The sequence below is a fragment of the Paroedura picta genome, chromosome 15 (genome assembly GCF_049243985.1).
Source record: "Paroedura picta isolate Pp20150507F chromosome 15, Ppicta_v3.0, whole genome shotgun sequence".
In the NCBI taxonomy this organism is placed as follows: Eukaryota; Metazoa; Chordata; class Lepidosauria; order Squamata; family Gekkonidae; genus Paroedura; species Paroedura picta.
This window is the reverse complement of record NC_135383.1, coordinates 9,573,614-9,593,251: the sequence shown is the minus strand read 5'-3', so window position 1 is coordinate 9,593,251 and position 19,638 is coordinate 9,573,614. Positions and strand designations below refer to the sequence as shown.

Sequence of the window (19,638 nt, the reverse complement as noted above, 5' to 3'; positions counted from 1 at the left end):
TTGCATCTCTAAAATGAAATAGAGTCCTGTTGATTCGTCTATAAATAGAAGCATTTAAATTAAAACAGCTAATCTGCTCCCTGGATGCCTGTACAGTGAGAAGCCAGTCTGCCAGTCTGAGAGCGGGAAGAGAAACGAAGCTGCATTTGTTAGACCAGGCAGGATACACCCTTTCCTGCTCCCCAAAGCCAGTGAGATTTATGTATTTCAAGGGAAGAGGGGAAGCTCAGAGGGTTCCCACGGCTAACTTCAGTGGGGGCAAAACTATTTGGATTGCTCATTTTTCCCCACTCTCTAGGAGCTCTTGTCCAATATTCCACCGTGCTTTAATTTCTGGACAAAAAATATGCTGAAGACCCTGGAAATAGCATCTGCTCCTCTTAAATCGCTGCCCTCTAATCCCTGAATCTTGATGGGGACTCTGCAATTACTTAAAGGTAAAGGTAAAGGTATCCCCTGTGCAAGCACCGGGTCATGTCTGACCCTTGGGGTGATGCCCTCTAGCATTTTCATGGCAGACTCAATACGGGGTGGTTTGCCAGTGCCTTCCCCAGTCATTACCGTTTAACCCCCAGCAAGCTGGGTACTCATTTTACCAACCTCAGAAGGATGGAAGGCTGAGTCAACCTTGAGCCGGCTGCTGGGATCAAACTCCCAGCCTCATGGGCAGACAGCTTCAAACTAGCATTTCTGCTGCCTTACCACTCTGTGCCACAAGAGGCTCTGCAATTACTTAGTGGCACACGAAATTCCCCTTTCGCCGGTTCCTTCTTCATATTTTCCTGGCCTAAGCTGCATTATTAAAAACGGGATGACCTAGAAGGTGTGACTTCTGATAGGTAGCCACTGAGCTGGTTCCCTTTTCTTTCACCTCCTTGTCTTCTTCAGTGCCTGGCCACGAAGGCATCTAAGGGTCCCCAGGGAAGTTATTTTGCATCCTCTCAAATGTGTTAAAAAACAAAACACCAGCCCGGTCCTGGCAGAGTATGTGCTGGCTGCAGTCAAAACCAGGAACGGAGCACTGGTGGCGACTGAAACCCGCTCTTTTCGAGGGAAGAATCCCAAACCCCAGAGGCAGTTCTCTGGGGACTTGCCGAAGCTGGGCTTTTATTTGCACAGTGCTCAGTGATGGACAGGCGGTGTGATTTATTTTCATGGGGGGGGGGGAGCGGGATGGCCTTGTCTGTTTTAGGGAAAGGAACAAGGATGGCAGAGTGCTTTTCATCCTGGCCTTATCATCATCACCTTGAATCAGAGGGCAGATTTATGAAATCTTCATGAGGCCCGGAGTGCAAAGCAGACTCAGAATGGTGAGGCCATTTGTTTTGAAGGGTGATAAACAACCCCCCCCCCACCCACCCACACAAACCCTCAGGAAAGAGCAGCAAGATTCCCAACCCAGGTAGTTAAAACCTCTGGAGACTGTAAAGATGGCCTGGCTATACTTTTAGTCCCCACTGCTTTAAAAGGGAACTCATCCCCATTCATTTATATTTCCCACATTTATATTTCCTATTTCCCCGCTCTCAGACTGGCTGAAATAGGGATGGCAGCAGAATCTTGTTAAATGAACAGCAGGATCTCAAACTGGGGCAAATTTAGATTCAAATGGGTCGCCGTGTTCGTCTGAAGCAGCACAATAAAATCAAAGTCCAGTAGCACCTTTAAGGCCAACAAAAGATTGATTCAGCCAATGATAATCGGCCGTATTTGGTTGTGTGACACAGTCTACTGATCTAACAGAATTGATTTTTGCTATATATTCCCCGTCGTGTAAGGAGATCATAGTCTGAAGAAGAGCGCCTGCACTCAAAAGCTCACGCCCTGAATAAATCTTTGTTGGTCTTAAAGGTGCTACTGGACTCTGATTTTATGGGGCAGATTTAGTGTCCTCAAAGGATGGGGGATGACCCAGAGAGGCTAGGCTAGCTTGGAAGGGGGCAGCCAGCTCTCAGCAGGTGAGCCCTTCTGTGCAGTCCTGGGGCTGGCTCCATTGAATGAGACTCTTGAACTCAGATCCCACCAGCTTACCAACTGGACACCCCGCCTGAAATACGGGGATAACAACACCGATCTGCCTCACATTGCTGACGTAAGGATTGCCATGACAATGTAGGTGTCGAACTTAAAAAACAAAACAAAAAAAAACGTGATGCAAATGCCAGATATTCTTATGAAGCAAACAATTTGCATTAGTGGCTTTGGCTAAGAAGGAGGGGAAGGGAGACATGTTGCATTACCTCCGCAACTGGTTTCAATTTGCTTTGATGCTAAGCAGAAATGCCACCAGTGGTGGGTGGGGAAAAAAAAAAAAAGGACAGGGATAAAGGGAAGGGGGGGGGAAAGAAAAAGAAAAATGGTCCGTCTCTAATTATATCCTGATGTTTTTGCCGCTTAAGTGTTTAAATCACAAGTGACAGTTGCAAATCAATCCTGCTCTTTATTGGAGAGCTTTGCATGAAATATTCAAGCTCTGGGAGAGCCTGCATTTATTCTGATCAGTAATTTGACAAGAATCCATTAAAATAAAATGGGGAGGGGGGGCCTTCTACCCCCTGAGGTGCTACGTTAGTCCAGGGGCCTCTTTCACAGCAGTTTTAAAAGGGGGGGGGGAGAAGAGAAGCGATGTGTGGAAACTCATTTTGAAAGTTCATCTCCAGGCATAATTAGTAACCTCTCCGCCAAACTCCATTCATCCAGTTCCTGTTTTATAAATCATAGACTGAAAAGGCTGAAATTCCGGCTGGAATGAGGCACTTTCTGTGGCGAGGCGGGCGCAGAGCCAGAAAAGCCCCATTCGGAAAGGCCGCTCTTCATAGAAGAATCCCCCCCTTCTCCCTTCTGCTTGTAAACTGTCAGTTCCAAACGGATCAGCATGGCTAGAGTTTTATGAGAATGAATGAAACCCGGGAGAGATTTGAGATTAGACAACTTCCATGTGGGCCGGAAGCATCCGACGCAGTGCAAAGGTGCAGAACACCTGAAGAAAGGAAGAAAGGAGGCAGGGCTGGGGGAAAAAAAAAAGATGGTGGGCTATTTCTCAGAGAGTTGCTGGTGCTACTAGGAGCATGAAATCTTCGAGACACTTTGGTGCATGGTATTGACATAGCCCTCCTGCTGTTTTGCACAGGTTCTCCCTCAAACAATGGTGCTGTCACAGCCAGATTTTGGGGCGAAAATCTTGGGCTTCCAGGCCCGCTGGCTCAACAGCTCCCTCTTCCAGTCAGGGTGCAGCTTGAAATGAAATGAGCTCTATCCGGTGCACGTCCATCTTTAGCCCTCTATCTTCTTCTACCCAGTGACCTCTGGGAATCGTAATTCTCAAAGCAGCCGACGTTAACGGCGAGGAGGAGGGGAGCCCTTAGACCAGTAAGCCGAGAGTCCAAAAGGACCAAACCCTACCACCGATCACTTGGAATTAAACGGGGTTGACTCAGATGCAGAAGTATACATGCCAAGCCCGGGACTTGCTCAGCAAAGCTCCGTGCTTTGTTACTGCCGTGCGGAAACCAGTAATTCTTTTAACACATTACATTTGAATAAAACGTGTAATTGGGAAAAATGTGTGGGCTTAGCATAATCAATAACCCACAGCAATAACTCCGGCAAATGGGGATTTGCATTGTGCTCGCGTCTGATCAAAACGACTTTATTCTCCCTAACACACTCAAGACCGTCACGCTGGTTTCACTTAAACCAATTTGCAACTATTGACCAAATTAAGGCCTGTGGCCATTCTATCAAAGCCCTCCGCCTGGCCCCCACCGCAGTCCGCATCGATAATTATGACAAAGATTGCAGGTTCTTTTTTGCCCTCCAAGGAAGAGATTGCTATCGATAAGACCACTTTGTGCACATAATGAGGCTTTAATCAGATGTCCGGAGAGTGGTTGGTTTGGGGCATCCTTAAGTGGCATGTTGAAGAGTCAGTTCTTCACCGGAAGGAAAGGTGATTACGGCAGGTGTCTGTAACCCTTGAGCTGGCGGGGGCCTCTTATGCTTCAGATTGCTGCCTCTCTTTAACACAGCATAGCTGCAGTTCTTTTAGAAATGTGCCAACCTACAATGGAGGACAGGATGGCCTTGTGGTTGAAGCATCACCTCGTGAGAAACATGGAGGAGGGGCTTGTTGAGCTGGACTACTGTCCTACAAATGAAATGATTGCGGACGTGCTCACCAAGCCACTTGCCAGAGAGAAGTTTCAAAGTCTACGCAAGAAGATGAATGTTGTGGACTTTGAACACCAGACCATGAGAAGGGGTGTTGGAACAGGCAATGTCTGGTGTACAAAGTTAAGAGGAAGAAGAAGAAGACCCTGAAGGGGGCAGCAAGAAGACTGTTAGATAGGTCAGAGAGTTCAGGACCTTTTTATCTTTTAACTGGGCCTTTTGTCTGTCCCTAGACTGATACTCTCAGGGCAATTTCCTTTTTCTTCATGGAAGCTTCTCTCCGTCACTCTCTCTCCTTGAGCTAGAGATGTAGGCAGCACCTATCCTGCTTCTTCCTCTGCTCTATCAGAAATGTCCTTCCAGAAATAAACCTTTTCCTCCTTTAACCTAAAATACAGCGTGTGCATATCAATGGCTTATCCGCTCTGCTAACAGTGGTGAGGGGAGGGACTAAGGGCAGAACATGGGACAAACGGGTCCCTCTCTGAGTTCAACTGGAGCACCTCTAATAGATTCAGTCAGTCAAAAGTTTATTACAGTCGTTCAGACCAAGTTATATATAAACAGAATCATAAGAGACCGAAACAAGATGGTCGTGAAATGGAACACAATTAAAACAAACCCTCAAATAAAAACTTTTAACTATATTACTTCAGAGCATCGGGTTTTTATGACGGCAGCACAAAACTCAGCCAGCTGGATTGTCCTGCCACCCCCGTGAGCCTTCACAGAATCAGCCTCTCCGACAGATGGCTCTCCAGCCTCTGTTTAAAAATCTCCAAAGATGGAGAACCCACCACCTCCCGAGGAAGCCTGTTCCACTGAAAAACCGCTCTAACTGTCAGGAACGTGTTCCGGATGTTGAGACGGAATTTTTTAAAAATTAATTTCATCCCATTGGTTCTGGTCCGTCCCCTCCATTTATCTCTATTTACGGCATAGCCCACTCATCAGGAAAGTGTGGGGGCTGGACTGGCTCAGCAAAAGCTTCTGCCTCAGCCCCAGCTGTCAGTCCAGCCCCAGATACTTCTTGGGGTGGATCCTCTCCCCAACTCTAGCTCGGGTTGGTGGTGTCAAAAGAACTCATCGTACCTTGCTTTTCTTCAGCTCAAGTAGAACCATGCTGGAAAACATGCAAAACTAATTTTCCAAGTTTGTCTCCGAAATCGTTTGCATTTAAAGGCAGTGATACCACCTCTGTAGTTTGTAAAAGGTTAGGCTTGTCTTTAAAGGTAAAGGTAAAGGTATCCCCTGTGCCAGCACTGAGTCATGTCTGACCCTTGGGGTGATGCCCTCCAGCGTTTTCATGGCAGACTCAATACGGGGTGGTTTGCCAGTGCCTTCCCCAGTCATTACCGTTTACCCCCCAGCATGCTGGGTACTCATTTTACCAACCTCGGAAGGATGGAAGGCTGAGTCAACCTTGAGCCGATCGCTGGGATTGAACTCCCAGCCTCATGGGCAAAGCTTTCAGATGGCTGCCTTACCACTCTGCGCCACAAGAGGCTCTGGCTTGTCTTTACCCTCCCCAAAAAAGGATCAGCAAGAATGGATTTCTCCTGGTACATCAAACAGGAAAAGAAGGACGGGGAGGGGGGGGGGGAGAGAAAGCAAAGTAGTGGAGAGCAATGAAGAAATAAATTAAAGCCATGACAGCATAATGATGCTGACATGCAAAGGAAGGTCAAGCTCCACTTGAAGGTCACCGTGTTCCCTTCTTGCTGCGTTTACTCGAGAGTTGATGGTTTGCCTTCACTCCCAGGTTTAGAGGTTAACGCAAGCTGAACCGTCAGGGGCTCAGAGCCAACCCCCTCCATGCCTGGCTTATTTTCGAGAGAGCCATGACCTTCGCAGAGTTGCCGCAGAGACGCAACTTTCTGTAACTAATCAACTAATTCATTAAACTTCCGAGAGGTAGGCAGAAAAACCTCATATGATCCAGACAATTAATCACTTCCCTAAAGTTGCGCTGGGTGTTTCGGCCTTACCAATAGTTTATGTGACCTTTCTGACCACTTAGTTGTCCCCTGGCGGCCTTTAACCTGATGCATTATTCATTACCAACTGGCCAGCTGGTTGCCACCTGCACCAGGGACAGGTCTAAAGGGAGAAACGGGGAGGGGAGGGAGCAGTTTGAGGCTGCGGATTCCGGTTGACGCAGGCAAGGATTAGAAAGAGAGGGGGCAGAGATTCCAGCTGCTTCTTGCCAATGCAATCCCTTCGCCCTCTGCGCTAGGAAAACCAGAATATGTACTACTTATGTGGCAGGTCTTATAGGTCACTGCAGAAGTTCAACAGCTATTGGACTGTAACTTATCGCTTTCCAGAGGGCTATTCCTCTAACTATCAAGGTGGAAGAGAGGAGGAGCAGACGGGCCCCTTTGCCACTGCATATCATCTTAATGTGATGTGACTTTCTTCTCTACCCATCAGCTCCCTGCTGCTAGGAAAGATTTTGCCTCTCCCAATCGAGCTGGGGCTGTGCTGAATGAATACGTCCTCCGGAAAAAAGACCACAAATCTCAGAAACCCCTTAGATATTCCTGGTGTGCAGGAATTTTGAAACGGTGAGCAAATCTCCTTCTTGGGCTCAACAATTTTGCCTTCTATACGGCAGGGTAGCCAACTTCCAGGTGGAGCCTGGTCTTCTCCTGGAATCACATTTGATTTTAGCTACGGAGATCACTTCCTCTAGTCAACCTGTGGTCCTCCAGATGTCCATGGACTACAATTCCCATGAGCCCCTGCCAGTGTTTGCCGGCAGGGGCTCATGGGAATTGTAGTCCATGGACATCTGGAGGGCCACAGGTCGACTACCCTTGCTCTAGAGGAAATAGCAGCTTTGGAAGGTGTATTCCACAGCATTGCCCCCCTGCTGCATAAACCTCCCTCCCCAAACTCCACCCTCCCCAAATGTCCACAAATTTCTCAAGCCAGAACTGGCAACCTTACAACATGGACAGCATCTCTGCCAATCCCAGAATCCGAAAATGACAACCAAGGCAGGGGAGAAAAACAAGGTAACATTCCAATCACAGCTTAATTTTTTAATTATTTTAGATAGTTCTGTTAAAAACATTGATTTGCTGCCTTTCTCCCTTGCAGAACTCAAGGTGGCGTACAATATGAATAAAACATCATGGCAAACACATAGTTATATCCCGTTTTTCTCTTCAATCCGTTGCAAAGCACTTTATAAGATCCTAGTCCTCTCCTCCATTTTATCATCACAAGAACAGCACTTTGTAGGCGGACAAAAATTGACTAGGCCAAAGTCATCCAGTGAGCTTCGATGACGGAGAGGTTCTCCCAGATCCAAGTTGGACCCCCCATGCTCAAACCACACTCAGAAATGTTGCTAAGTTTACCAGACCTCCTTTTCTCATTTCCCTCCCAATGCCTTGTGTGTTTTGCCAAAACCTCACTTCAGGGGTGATCTTAAATATAACCTTCCTCTTAATCCTGTGGCAACCCCAATCCTAACACAGAATCATATAATCATAGAACAACAGAGTTGGAAGGCACCTCCAGGGTCATCTAGTCCAACGCCCTGCACTATGCAGGACACTCACAACCCTATCGCTCATCCACTGTAACCTGCCATCCCCTTGAACCTTCCCAGAATCAGCCTCTCCCTCAGATGGCTCTCCAGCCTCTGTAAAAATCTCCAAAGATGGAGAACCCACCACCTCCCAAGGAAGTAACATCCTAACAGCCCTTGCAATGTCCCCAGAGGAACATTTGCGCATAGATTTTGGAAACAGACATCCCAGCAGGAGCTTGTAGGCTGAGAAGACCCTTGACATCATGGCTTCCTGACCAGACACGACATTTTGCACATGTACACTTACAGGTCATGCCCATGCGGTCAGAGCTCCAGCCACCATGGGATGTGCGCATGTCATCAACAGCTGACAGGATGGTCTGCCACAGCTCTTAAGGTTCTTTCACTGAACATATCTTTGCCATCACCAAAGGTGTGCAGCCCAAACCCTCCAGCCATGTCAGCCTACTCAGGACTGGGCTGAGACAAGGAAAAGAGTGACTTGCCAGAAACCGCCTTGTGACTCTGTGACCGTCCAGATCGAAAGCAGGGAACTCAGCTTCCCTGCTCACCCTTACCTCTTGTCTCCACTCCGGCTCTTTGCCCCAAAAGGATCACTGCTCCACACAAGGAAGTACACAAGGTAAAGGGTGTCTTGCACTACCTAATCTAATTTTCAAGCACCGCAGAATGCCTGGTGGTTTCTCTATCGTGCTCTGGAAAAATCTTCCTCTCCCCCTCCCTTTTTTTGGGTTGAACATCTAGGCCAGGGGTAGTCAAACTGCGTCCCTCCAGATGTCCATGGACTACAATTCCCATGAGCCCCTGCCAGCATTTGTAGTCCGTGGACATCTGGAAGGCCGCAGTTTGATTACGCCTCATCTAGGCAGTTGATTGGGGTGGGGTGGGGTGGGGTTGGGGGGCTTGGAAACTTGCTCGTTCTACGGGGACAATTTGGTTAGCCGTCAATCAATATAGCAGTGTGACACCAACGGCTGCTTTTGGACTTTTTGGAACCAACAAATAAGGTTTGCAGCCTTTGTTTCCCCCAAGACAAAAGTTCATCTTGGTTGAAAATGCCACTGCCACAAATATATTTAAATCAAACAATCCTAGGCAAACGGACCATGTCTCTACTCCCCCCAACCCCCCAAAAGCCATGGTTCACAGCAGGCCTGTTCTATTCACATCCAGCTCTTTCCAAAAGGCACCCCTGCGCCCTTTGTAAGCACAAGAAAGAATTCTCCTTGTCACAGTTCAAAACCACTCATCTCAGAGCATCAATTCCAAAGATGCTCACTTGCCTCCTTACCCTGCATCCTTTGACACAGATGGTCTGATATGTGCCTCCAGTGAATTCAAACCTGATAAATGTATCACAAGGAAGAGGTGTTGTTTTATTAAAAAGCCCTGAAGCAAAAAGTGGCCATCGCTTTCCCTCCTGCTCTTGTGCCTAGTAATGAGAACTTAAATTCTACAACTTGATGCAGAAAAAACCAGCTTGCACTTTCATTTAAGCACATTAGTGTTTTTATTAAATTGGAGTGGGAAGGGATTGGGATGGAAGAAAGCAGTTGCAGACACATCTTGATCTTGCTTTTACTGTCCTCCTCCTCCTCCTCTCCTCCTCCTCCTCTTCTTCTTCCCTTCCCTTCCCTTCCCTTCCCTTCCCTTCCCTTCCCTTCCCTTCCCTTCCCTTCCCTTCCCTTCCCTTCCCTTCCCTTCCCTTCCCTTCCCTTCCCTTCCCTTCCCTCTCCCCACAACAGACACCCTGCGAGGTAGATGAGGCTGAGAGAGCCCTGATATTACTGAAGAAGAAGAGTTGGTTCTTCTATGCAGCTTTTCTCTACCCGAAGGAGTCTCAGAGCGGCTTACATTCCCCTTCCCTTTCCTCTCCACACAACAGACACCCTGTGAGGGAGATGCCAGGGATTGAATCTGGGGCTTTCTGCATGCCAAGCAGAATGCTCTGCTACCTGGCCGTGCCCCCTCCTCATTCTTCCATGAATTTATAAGATTATGTGTATCCTGCCCCTGTGGATACGCACTTTTCTTGGATGCTTTAGGATGCTTTGGGCTGATCCTGCGTTGAGCAGGGGGTTGGACTAGATGGCCTGTATGGCCCCTTCCAACTCTATGATTCTATGATTCTCCAGCCTCTAGAGGGTAAAACAGTCCTGGGGGGTCAAACAGGGAGGACCCCAGGCTCACTCGACCAAGATGTTGATAGATAAGCTGTAAAAACCCAGCAGCGGAGCCAACAGAGAGCGAGAATTCATTTCAGTCCAACAAAGCCAGCCAATCATGGCAGCCAATCACCACGGAGGTTTCAAAGACTGCAGGTCTGCTTTAAATTCGTTCTCTCTCTTTTGTTGAGTTTATCTGATTTTCAGGTTAAATTGACAAAAGCACTTATTCTGCAAGTCTAGGCATTGTGCGCCTTAGCTTGGTAACTCATTTGTCTCTCTACAACCTTATTAAGTGCCCCAAAAGATTACCCAAAAGTGGCTTTGATTGCACACATAGATATATGGATTCAAGTTTCAGACCTCGGCTTTCGGGAACGTTCTTCCCATCACCTCTGCTCCACCTTAGGTTCTGCACTCCCACCGAGTGGGAGGGGAGGCGGATTTTTAACGCGACGCTGTTTTTAGTGCTGTTCCTCTTATGATGCTTTCTGCAGCTTTAGCACAAGGGCCGTTTTGGTGTTTCGGATTTATTGCAGCCTGTCATAAGGGCTCTTTCTAAGGATGGAGGGGCAGGATACACATAATCTCATGAATTCATAGAAGAAATGGATCCATCCATGGCTGCTTAAGAATAGGATTGGCAATCTTGAGATGGCACCTGGAAATCTGGTAACACAGTTCATCTCTAGATTACAGTTGCCAGTTCCCCCGGGGAAAATGGCTCATATGGAGGGTAGACGCAGGTATTATACTCCACTAGGGTCCCTCCCCCCCCCCAAGAAAATGCATATTCTCCAGGCTTCACCCCCAAAATCTCCAGGTGTTTCCCAACCCAGAGCTGGCGACCTTACTTAAGTACCCGTTTACAATTCAGAGGTAGCAATCCATACCAGTGACTGCATTTCCTTCATTTCAAAATAAATTTGTAGGACTGGGCAATCGATCCTCTTTAGAGCGCTCTGTAGGTGCAACCACATCCTTCCCCGGAAAACAGTTCCTTTTATTATTTTACTTTTGAAAAAAAAAACATGACTGACACTGCAATCCTAAACAGAATTACACTCTTCTAAGGCCACAAGGTTGACTCTGCCTTCCATCCTTCCGAGGTGGGTAAAATGAGTACCCAGCTTGCTGGGGGGTAAACGGTAATGACTGGGGAAGGCCCTGGCAAACCACCCCGTATTGAGTCTGCCATGAAAACGCTAGAGGGCGTCACCCCAAGGGTCAGACATGACCCGGTGCTTGCACAGGGGATACCTTTACCTTTTTAAGGCCACTAAAGTCAGTGGGGTTTAGAAAGGTTTTAACTGGCACGTTTTGAACACCTTTATATTGTCCAGGTTACTTTTATTTTATTAATTTCAGGGGCTTTTGTTTATAGTCTGCCTTTCCCACTGAGACTCCGGGCAAATATCATGGCAAATTGTGTTACTCGTTGTGGTTATTTAGTATTTGCTAAATTTGGTGGAATTTGAATCCAGGACTCAGGAGCTGTTCGTTGCTACTGCTTAAGGATTTCCCCCCCATCAGCCTTGGAAGAGCTGCTATGGAAGCACTGGTGTCCACCTGCCCAGTTCATAAAGCACTCCCCTGAACTTACATGGATTCATTTGAGGGTTTCTGCTTCCTCTTAACTGACCTTCCTGAAGACCATCATCTTGGGGAAGGATATGTGTCTCTCTGGGAAGCCACCCTGACAGCAGCCATATAGCGAGCGACCGCCTTGTCTCTCATGGCCTGTCCGTTCAAGCCCAAGAACAGCAGAGGAACAAAAAGTCAGACCCTCTAGAGTTGGTGAGCTTTCCCGGCCGCCGACTTGCTCCCTTCACCTTTCCTAATCCTGTCCGGCTGACCAATTACGCAGGCATTAACACATTATTAGATTCAGAAGAGCCTGAAATTACAGGTTAATGACATTTAGAAAAGTAAATTGAGGAAAAGATTGAAGGACAGAGAAAGCAAACATGCCGCTGCGGTTAAATTGGTCCGGAGGAGAGGAGTCGTCAAAGACATGCCGGAGGACACAACAGAGTTGAGACGTGACAGACCAGAAAGAGAAACCACCCTGGGATCTTTGATGCTGCTCAAAGCTGGGAAACCTTCTTCCAGTGAAACCGCAAGCGAGTGGCATAGTTTGCTTGCGAGGCAGAAAAGCGGAAGCCCAGACCAAGTTCCTGCTGGAGCAAGTCTTGGTGAGATGGTGGCAGGAAGTACATCATCAAAACAACTTGTCTTCAGACCTGGGTCTGTACAGCTCCACGAATGGCAGGGATCCCATTAGCCCCCATCCTTGATGCTGTGCATTTCGTATGACATCCGTAGTGAGCTCCTATGCGTATGTTAACGTGTGCACATAGGCTAAAACACATGATGGGAAAGGCTACGAGGCCAATCTGAAGAGTGTGCAGAGTTTGGGGGAACAGATAGGACCTCAAAACATATAGACTTATAAATTAAACAAGCAGGCCAAATCCTGGCTGATTTGATGAACTTAGAGAGCTTGTGAGTGGGTGGGCAGGAAGGGATGTGCCAGTGTTTGTCTTTGTGACCCTTCCTTCATACCCAGGGAATTGCTGATCGCCACTGTGGGATGGTAGGTGGATTCCGGAGATTTTAGGTGGGGAGATCACTGGAGCATGAAATTGGGGTCACTGTGAGTGGGCAGGTAGTTCCTGTATTGTGAGTTCCTGTATTGTACAGGGGCTTGGACTAGATGACCCTGGAGGTCCCTTCCAACTCTAATTATTTTTATTTATGTTATTACATTTATATACCGCCTTCCCCTGAGGCTCAGGACGGTTCATGTGATTCTATGAAGTCCTGTGATGAAAAATCTCATTTCCTCACAGGCAAAAAAAAAAGTGTGTGTGGGGGGGAGGGTTTTTTTTTTGCTATCTGAGCAGGAAAACTAATATGGGATAACCAAGGATCCCCCTCCACTGCTGCCCTGTGAGGCAACTTCAGCAGCCCCATTCACCCCCCCACCCCACCCTCCATATTTGTTTCAAAAATAGCAGCCAGCAGGCTCTCTGATAATTAATTACAGATTGCCGCGGTTGGTGCCGTGAAAGGAAAGCACCGAAGAAAAGAGAAGAGACCCCAGGAGAGAGTGCAAGACACAAGGTAATTAAGGGATGAAACCGGCATCCATCTTTCTGCCCTGCAGCCTGGCACCCTTCAGCGGGAACAGCCTGACTTGAGTCAGCTTCATTAGGTATTGTCTAGAATTTCAACCTTCATTTGTTTGCATCAATAATGCACACAAAGGTTTTGATTTAACTTGCAGATGTGCCTTCAGCTGACTGGCCCCATAAGCCAGGGAGAAGGGTGGCCAGAGAGGGCCTTGTCATGCGTCAGGCTGTGGGAAGGCGCTGCTGAGACAGTGAGAAATGGAACCCCGATTGGAAACGTTTGTGTTGATGTGTGCGCCACGGCGAGACCTCCACAAACGCAAACAGCAGAGGAGGAACTCCCATGCCGAAAGAGACTGAGCGTCTAATGCAGGGGTAGTCAAACTGCGGCCCTCCAGATGTCCATGGACTACAATTCCCAGGAGCCCCTGCCAACGAATGCTGGCAGGGGCTCCTGGGAATTGTAGTCCATGGACATCTGGAGGGCCGCAGTTTGACTACCCCTGGTCTAATGCAAAGAGGGGGAAATTCTCTCTGGCACAACAGACGAGCCGGCTTCACGCAGAAGGCAATTCAGGTCTGAATGACTATTCTGTTAGATTCAGAACAGGAAGGATTTGGGTAATGGTATTATTATCATCCAGTGTAATAGGACAACGTCGAGTGTTCAAACTGCTTCATGCCAAGTTTCAGGTTTGAATAGTCCCCCCCCCATAACTCCCACCCTGCATGCAGAACGTAAACACATCAAGGACCGGGAGAGAGAGACATGATACCCCCCTCCTCATGTGATAGTAAGTGTACATCTTCCATCAGCTGTGTGGCAGAGGAAACCCTGAGAGCTGTGTTGGGGGTAACTACAGGAATGAGCACGGACTCACAGGATGGCTGGGGAGATAAAAGAAGAAGAAGAAGAAGAAGAAGAAGAAGAAGAAGAAGAAGAAGAAGAAGAAGAAGAAGAAGAAGAAGAAGAAGAAGAGTTGGTTCTTATATGCCGCTTTTCTCTACCCGAAGGAGTCTCAAAGTGGCTTACAATCACCTTCCCTTTCCTCTCCCCACAACAGACACCCTGTGAGGTGGGTGAGCCTGAGAGAGGCCTGATATCACTGCTCAGTCAGAACAGTTTTATCAGGGCTGTGGTGAGCTCAAGGTCACCCAGCTGGCTGCATGTGGGGGAGTGCAGAATCAAACCTGGCATGCCAGATTAGAAGTCCGCTCTCCTAACCACTACACCAAGCTGGGGTTGTTCTAGAATTACCAGCCTCAAGATGGTGTCTGGAGTTCTCCTAGGATCAAAACTGACCTCAAGAGTATGGAGATCAGTTCTCCCAGAGGAAACAGAAGCTTTGGATGCTGGTCTTTATGGTATTATACCCTGCCAAATCTCTCCTCCCCATACACTCACCAAACCCAGGCTCCACCCCCACCCCATCTCCAGGTATTTCCCAACCTCCAGGTCTTTCCCACCTCCCCAGGCACCTCCAAGAATTTCCCAAGCTGGATCTGGCACCCCTAGATGGTTCCCCCTGCATGGTATTCTGAGGTCCTAAAGGCTCGCATAAGACGAAGAAGACTTTGCAGAGCTAACAGAGTAAATAAAAACCTTATTTGGGCCTGGTCTTCTAGAGCAATGGTTCTCAACCTTCCTAAAACCACAACCCCCTTTGGGGCGGTGGCAGCATGGAAACCTCAGTGACCCCTGGGAAAAGGGTCAATTGACCCCCAGGTTGAAAACTGCTGTTCTAGAGCAAAAGGGCTGATTGGGGATTGGCTAAGAGGTGAAAAAGGCCAAAGCAGGCTCTTTTCCCCCCATGTGGACCTGTACTTTGGGCAAAATGTCCAACGAGGCAGGCTGGCTCTACAATGCATGTGGAATTTTAACGTCTTCTGTCTCCTACATTTGGATTTTCTAAGACCGGGTGCCAAATTCTACATATTGTCAATTCAGGCATCACAAGACAAATTACACTGGAAATTTATTCCTTCTTTTCTGAAAAGAAAAAAAAAAGTGTGGGGTGTGGGGGGAGTTAAAAAGGAAACGAAAAATCTTCTGTTCGTCATCTTCAAGAGAAAAATTAGTTTCCAATTATCGTATCTAAAATTCATGATTCCTCCTAAATTTCTGACTAATCAGGGATATCATAAGCCTAATCATTTAAGGTAATTATCTTAAAAAAATGTAATTTGTCCTATATTTCAAAACATAATGAGCTCCCAGGCGTATCCGAAAGGCAGAGAAAGTGAAAGTTACAGATGTTAGTGAGGGAGGGGGGATCTTCTCTCCCTCTTTCTTTTTCTACCATGGACCGTTTATGCACTGGAGGTTTTATGCCGGGCTGCAAGCTGGAGTTTTAGTCATGGCAGGTTGCCCCACCTCTTCCTGCACCCACATGGGGGAGCATTTGGCCTGGTGCACCTCATCCGGCCCGGATTTGTGCTCCTGCACAGGAGCTGGGGCAGTGAAGTTCCCAGTGCATAAATGGTCATGGAGATACAAATGGCACAGAAATCTCAGGCGCTTTAGGCCCAAGTTATGCTAACGAAAGTTTGGTGGGAGCTGTGTGTGATGCTGCACTCTAATGGTTGCCAACCTCCAGGTAGCACCTGAAGACCTAGACTCATAACTCCCTCCCCTGGATAAAATGGCTGCTTTGAATTGTGGATTCAATGGCTTTATACCCTGCTGGTGTACCGCCCCTTCCCAAGTTCTGCTCTCTCCCTGGCACCACACTCGAGTCTTCAGAAAATTTCCAACCCAGAGTTGGCAACCCTATCCTTCCATCTTGACATGTCCTCAGCCCCATAAGCAACCTTGCCACTGAGAAAACAGCATCCTCTACTTTTGTCTTCCTGACAAACTACAGATGAGGAAGGGAATCTGTTTGTAGGCTGTATGGGCATATGCAGACCCAAAAAACTGAATGCTTCTCCAAACATGAAGCACTCACTGTGACCGATCCTACACGGCGGCGTCTGTGCCAGGGTGCTGCCGGGAGTTTGCAGAGGGGCCATGTGCCCTGCTGCTTCCTGCATCCCCACGGGGGACGTTTTTGGGCGGCGCACCAGGTCCGCCCCGAATTACTGCCTCCACACAGAGGAAGACGGGGTGGAATCACGCCATGTTATGGGACCGCCAGTAGTGTTTTCTAGTTTCAGGACTCTTCCCCCCCTTTTCTGAACAGAGATAGTCCTTCAGAGTCTAGTCGGAGTCTGTTCTTTCTGGCAAAAGCATCAGATATCTTCAAATATCTTTAGAAACAGAGGTAGAGAGAGAGAGAGTTAAAGCAAAGCAGAGGAAATCTCTGCGGGGAAGGCGGAGTCTGGGCCCAGCGCTCGATTAATCTTGAAGTCATGTAGGGCTAAGGAAAAACCGTGCCAATTTGAATTAGGGCCCCCATTGCTCACCAAAGTGGCTTGGAGGGGTGTTGGTGGGGCTGGTGCAGCCCATGCCTTCCTGCAGACACCAGCTCCTTGGGTCTGTCTTCATTTGGCGCTGATGTGCCAGAGGGCATCTTCTCACTCTGTTATCTTGCCCCATCCACCAAGAGTGGAGCATATGGACTGTCCAAAGGAAAGGCAAAGCTGGGCAGCTGCAGAAGAGAAGGAGTCAGGCACTCAAGAGAAATACCAATCCAAACTGTGAATGGAAGAGCAACAAAGGTGGCGGAAGAGGTCATGGCGGAAGGCTGGCAATTACAGCAACTGTACACTTACCAATAAAAAGGGGGTTGGGCACGGAACCACACAAGTCTCTGCACACAGACCAAGATACTTTCAATGTCCATCCACCCCCCCTGCCCTGCTGCCTCAACAGAAATGCTCCAAAGTTTTCTAAAGATCCAGCCCAGTTGTCGGGCCAGATGGAGATTAAACTAACTGTTTTCGGCTGGGTCAAGTTTGCCAAAGCCAGGCCAAGACCAGCAATTCCACTGGGACCCAGTTTATTAAAGGACGGTTTATTCATGCCCTGACTGTAGAAGGGGGTCAGGCTCCACTCCCAACACAGAAGCCCTGAGTTGAGATATCAACGCAAACCGTATTGAGTGGCAGACCAAGTTTGGAATGGTTACAACTCAGTGGCAGAATGCACACCTTCCACGCAGGAAGTTCAGTCTCAGGTTAGGCTAGTTCAAGGTGGGAAAGGACCCTGAGAGACTCGGCCGGTCCCAAGCAGACCATTCTAGGTTAGGTGGACCAAAGTCCGGCCGAGTCTACGGCAGCTTCATCTGTTCATATAACCTAATTGACTCAAGACTCCTATCCATCTTGCATTTAGCGCAATGTTATTATGATCCTCACGTAAAGGCAAGACTAATGGATTTCTTCCTTGAGGCAATTAAAAAGTGATTTGTCACCCGCCAAGATATATGGCTCCGTATCGGCAGATATTACTCTGCTGTGCCACTGACGGAGGCAGGGAAAGAAAGGGGAGGGGGGGGGAGAGAGAGAAAGACAGAGAACAAGAACACATTAGGGGTGACAGGCAAGTTCAGCTTGTTGTTGACAAGCAGGGCCCGTATCAGAAATTTGGAACACCAACCAATGCTAGATAAACGGCAGCGGCTGGTGGCAGAGGACTCAGGGCGAGGTGGGGAGGGTAGACAGAAGTTGGCCAAGAAAGAAGCCTCCTTGGAATGGGGGTTGCAGGCCATTAAATAGGTAGAGGCGTGAGACCCCCACATGGGAAATATTACTGAAACTCATAAACTTGTAATTCCTCTAATGCTCAGCTCAAAGGAGGACAATCAAATTTGCATTGAAATTTCTGCTGTAGCCGAATTTTGGCGCCTGCAAACTGAAGTATCATGAGAAAAGCAGAGAGGCTTAGTTCAGACAAAGGAGAGAAAACAAAACTTCCAGGAGAGAGACCTGCTTAGAACCTTTCTAGAACCCAGGGCGGGAGTGGTACAGAGGCCTCAGTGGTACAGCACCTGCTTTGCATGCAGAGGGTTCCGGGTTCAATCACCTTCAGTCCGGGCAAATGAGAGGGGACACAAGGCTGCCCCTCGGCAAATCTAGCCTATGAACCTCTCTTTTCTTCCCTGTACCTGCCCCCACTCGGTCAGTTGGCTGGCCTTGTAATCAGTCAAAGGAGTTCAGCCTCTCCCCTTACCTATCTCCTCCACCTCTGGCAAAGATGTCCAACCTCCCTCCCTTGAGAAATTTATCTTGTCTGATCAAAAGTCTTGTGGCTTACCTTTAAATCCCTCTGAATTTTGGTGGCAAATATGCTGTCACCTGAGGTCTCAACAGTAATTGAAAATCAACTCCTGGCACACACTTTCTGTCTCTCTCTGTCTCTCTGTCTGTCTGTCTCTCCTTCTCTGTCTCTTTCTCTCTGTGTCTCTTTCTCTCTCTGTCTCTCTCTGTCTCTCTCTGTCTCCTCTCTCCTTCTCTTTCTCTCTCTCGTCTCTGTCTCTGTCTCTGTCTCTGTCTCTGTCTCTCTCTGTCTCTCTCTGTCTGTCTGTCTCTCTCCTTCTTTCTCTGTCTCTGTGTCCATCTGTGTGTGTGTGTGTGTGTGTGAGAGAGAGAGAGAGAGAGAGAGAGAGAGAGAGAGAGAGAGGAGACACAAAGAAGAGAGAGAGAGAGAGAGGGAGAGAGGGAGAGAGGGAGAGAGAGAGAGAGAGAGAGAGAGAGAGAGAGAGAGAGAGAGAGAGAGAGAGAGAGAGAGAGTGTAAATTCCATCTTTGCAAGACCTCTTTCTGCCCCTCCCAGCTAAGATTTCCTCTGCTGTCCTTCATAAGAAAAGACATTCGGGGTACTTCTTTCTGAACGGGATACAAATCCAGTCTCTGCTTTTGCTTCAAAGAAATGGGATTCCCTTCCAGATGGTGGCAAACTTTCCCTGAGTGGAATCCCTTCCTCTTTCTCTCATTCAACCACTGGGAAATCGCTGCTCTTTGATGTCTTAACTCATTTAATTATTTAGCGTTAGGTCACTTTGATCAACACATGCAATACAAAGTGTGTTTGCGCACACCGACACGCCGACGCACCGGTTTCGAGAGCGTTCAGGGATCAGAGGCTTTCAAAATGCACACTTTAGATAGTGTTGTTCATGCAGCGAGGACCTTCCAGAAGGATGAGAATGACACATTTACAAAATGCTTCTACGTAGATCACAACTGCTCCAGTCCCTGAAGTCAACCTTCTCTCTCTGTCTCTCTCTGTCTCTCTGTCTCTGTCTCTCTCTGACTTTCTCTCGCTCTGTCTCTCTCTGTCTCTGTCTCTCTCTGTCTCTGTCTCTCTTTGACTTTATCGCTCTCTGTCTCCCTCTTTCTCTCTCTCTGTCTGTCTCTGTCTCTGTCTCTGTCTCTCTCTGTCTCTCTGTCTCTCTGTCTCTACCTCCCTTCCAGTACAATTTATTTCAAACGATAACAGGTATCCGTCAAACAACAAGCTACGGGCGAAGGAAGTCACGGCTCTCGTGGCCAAACTCCCCCCCTCTGCTCCGGCTTTCGGGGAGAACTACATGAACAGTTCTGTCTTCCCACTAAAGGCTTCCGCACGTCTTTCTTTATATGCCAACAGCAGATCTTGCACTTGGAGGGAAAGCTATTTGTAAGAAATATTTCTAATTTGCAGGTCTGTTTTTCACCAACTA

The 19,638-nt window shown here is 48.0% G+C and overlaps 1 protein-coding gene across 9 annotated transcripts in view; it reads right to left on the bottom strand.

The window, feature by feature from the left end:
• The window catches only part of CAMTA1 (calmodulin binding transcription activator 1), a 619,127-nt gene that overhangs the window by 138,069 nt on the left and 461,420 nt on the right, over positions 1–19,638 (bottom strand). The window lies entirely within an intron of this gene.